We start from the raw sequence: 3,168 nt of genomic DNA on the forward strand, positions 1-3,168 counted from the left end.
ATTCTTACCCTCCTTTCCTGAGTTGTTCATCCCCCTTTAACATAAACTCATTGCCCACCAAGCCTTAGGGGGCTGTTGCTGTTGTTGTCAGTTTGACCCATACAGGTAGACCTTAAAAGAGCACAACGCTCAAGGAAGACATTCTTTACTAGTTAAGCTAAAGTACTGTTTGGTTTTAAGAAGGCTTTAGGTGATATATTTAGTTGAAGGTTTAAAGATTATCTCAGGGTAATAGTTTTAGGGGTTCATCCAGCCTCCATGGCTCCAGAAGTATGGAGTTCATGAGAATTTGAAATTCTGTTCTACATTTCTGCCCTTTTGATATCTCCTCATTTTACATAAGAAGTTTAAATTGTCCCCAATCATTTACCCGGCATCTTTGTTAAAAACCTCATCCTCATCAAAAGAATCCTTGTCGTGTAGCTTCTGTGCCATGTTTCTCTCGCGGGTGGCACTGAGAGGCCTATACATATCCCTGAGCCAAAGTGGCCACCTTCTCCAGAAAAAGCCCTCCTAGAAAAGAGAAAGGAAACTATTAACTCTGAATCTCTCCTGCTTTCTCCCACCACAGCACTGGATCTTCCCCAAATGTACCTGACTTTCACTTCCCGACGGGCATCTCCTGTGCAGCAGACCTCGGAAAAAGCCCCTTGGTGGGAAACACGCACACGAGACAATTAGTGATCCATGTCATTTTCCATGTCCTCATAACACCTATCTCTCATTTCAGCAGGACTCAAAGTTTACCTCCACCCATAATCACAACTAGCAAAATCACTACAGACTTGGGGTTTGAGAACAACTCCATGCACACTGGACTTCGAGGAGCTCTCCGTATCTGTCCACAGGGCCCCAGGATGTCTCTGGGGAGACCTCTGTACATGGCTTGGTATGGAGGCTAGGCAGAATTTTCTGCTCCATTTACCTCCTTGGCCAAGTACCTTTGCGCAGTGAACCAACTGCACAACCATACTGAGCAGCCCTGTCCAGAAACATTTATATCAGTCCCCTTCAGATTTGGACTCGTGCTTCATTCTCTGGGGAGTGGGGGTAAGTGGAGGAGAAGGTGCTTCTATTCTTCTAGCTGCTTTATTCTGTAAGTCGAATCACACCAAATAAATGCCTGAGTCTAACTAGCCAGATTAGCTCACTGATTTTCATACTGTAGGTGGTTACTGATTAGTGAGTGCTAACTGTAGGTGGTCACTGATTATGAAGTCAAGTTAAAGGTCATGAATAGCATTAAGAATAATCTGAACAGAACAGAAAATATCAGAGTGCATAGTGGGCAATAAGTTTAATGAAAAAAAGTTCCCATCAGGTCGACTCCAACTTGTGATGACCCCATGTGTGTCAGAGTAAAACTGTGCTCCACAGGGTTTTCACTGGCTGATTTTTTGGAAGTAGATAGCCAGGCCTTTTTCTGAGGCCTCCAGGTGGACTCAAACCTCCAACCTTTCAGGTAGGAACTGAGCGCGTTAACCCTATGCACCACCCAGGGACCCTAAGTGTGCTTAGAAACTATTTATGCCTCTATCAGCAGCCACGTCTATGAAGTTTGCATGGACTGAGTCAGGACATAAAGTGTAGCTCACAGTCCAAGCACAATGTCATCAAGGGAGAAGTACCCACATGGGAAGGAGTCATCCTCTTTCTGACACCCCCTAGTGGTGAGACCATGGAGCAAAATATTTTCCTTTCTCCCTCTCTGAGACAAGCTACTGTCTGAAACTCTTCAGAGTTAAAATTCTGTGAAGTTTGGATAAGGGGAATACAGAGTGGGGGCTTAACAACTGTCAGGATGAGAAGTGACGTTTTCCTGACACTTTAGAGGAAAAACACATATATTCTACCTTCCGTCAGCCTTGAATGAGGCCAGCCCTCTTACCCAAGACCATTTGGCCTTCCCTACCCTTTCCGTAGAGCCTCCAGGGAAGGCCTCTGGCCCAGCTTTATGCCCACCAACAGCAGGAAGAAACAGGTATAGCCTAGCTCTTCCCCTGAAAGGACTGGCAACAGCAGGTGCCTCTGTGCTAGTCCCATCAAGCTCAGCTTGGCCTGGGAGCTAATTTTGCTGAAGCCAAAGTATTAAGGTGAGTATGTTCTTCCTGCCTTTGGTAGTTTCCTCACTGAACACTAAGGGGAGTGAAATAGAGGCCCTCTACGTTCTCTCCTAGTTCTAAAATTCTCTTTTAAAAATTGTCAGTCTATGAATGTTTTGTTATAGCTATTTGAACCACAATAAACACTGAAACAAAATTGCTGGACTAATATTTACCGTGAGGATCCTTCTTTGTCTTCCTCTGATGTTGCTCGATGAGCATAAATCTGTTTTGGAAGAAAGCATGATCGTGGTTATCCACCACAATGACCGGTATCTTCAAACCTTTATTCCTTCCTTTTATTTATTTGAAGCCTCATCTCCACTGCCAGATGATGATCTTTTTGAGCAGAAGGATTCTACCCTCACTTACCCCTCAATACTCTTCCACAGTACCTAGTTTAGGATCTAGCATATATTTTAACGTATTTTATTGACGGTTTTAGGTAACACTCAACAAATAATTCCTAATAAAAACTCGTAAAAGTAGGAAAAGATGGAAATATCTTTAACTTAATAAAAGTATGTACCATAAACTTAGACAAGAGCATTGCTTTAAAGTTAGGAATAAGGATGCCTGTTACCACTGCTACTATTCAACATTGCTTGAAGGTACTAATCAAGGCAATAAGAAAAATAAATGGGATGTAAGTATTGGAAAGATAGAGACAAAACCATCATTACTTGCATGTGAAATAATGGTGTCTCAGTTATCTAGTGCCACTGTAAGAGAAACACCACAAATGGATGGTTTTAACAAAGAGAATTTTATTATCTCACATTCTAGGAGGCTAGAAGTCCGAATTCAGGGTGCCAGCTCCAGGGCAAGTCTTTCTCTCTCTGTCAGCTCTGAGAGAAGGTCCTTGTCCTCAATGTTCCCCGGTCTAGGAACTTCTCAGCGCAGGGTCCCTGGGTCCAAAGGATGTGCTGTTCTCCTGGCTCTTGTTTCTTGGTGGTATGAGGTTCCCCTGTCTATCTGTTCACTTCTCTCTTTCATATCTCAAAAGAGATTGACTTAAAATAGAATCGAATCTTGTAGATTTGAGTCCTCCTTCATTAATATAACT

General features: G+C 43.0%; 1 long non-coding RNA gene across 1 annotated transcript; it reads right to left on the reverse strand.

The window, feature by feature from the left end:
- Positions 1–612: 612 nt before the first annotated feature.
- On the reverse strand, positions 613–2,749 carry LOC126063119 (uncharacterized). The gene is made up of 3 exons (XR_007514216.1): positions 2,632–2,749; positions 2,279–2,328; positions 613–649 (listed from the first exon to the last, which is right to left on the reverse strand). It is a non-coding gene; the product is annotated as an uncharacterized LOC126063119 (long non-coding RNA).
- Positions 2,750–3,168: the final 419 nt, after the last annotated feature.

This window comes from Elephas maximus, chromosome 19, assembly GCF_024166365.1.
Source record: "Elephas maximus indicus isolate mEleMax1 chromosome 19, mEleMax1 primary haplotype, whole genome shotgun sequence".
NCBI classification, from domain to species: domain Eukaryota; kingdom Metazoa; phylum Chordata; class Mammalia; order Proboscidea; family Elephantidae; genus Elephas; species Elephas maximus.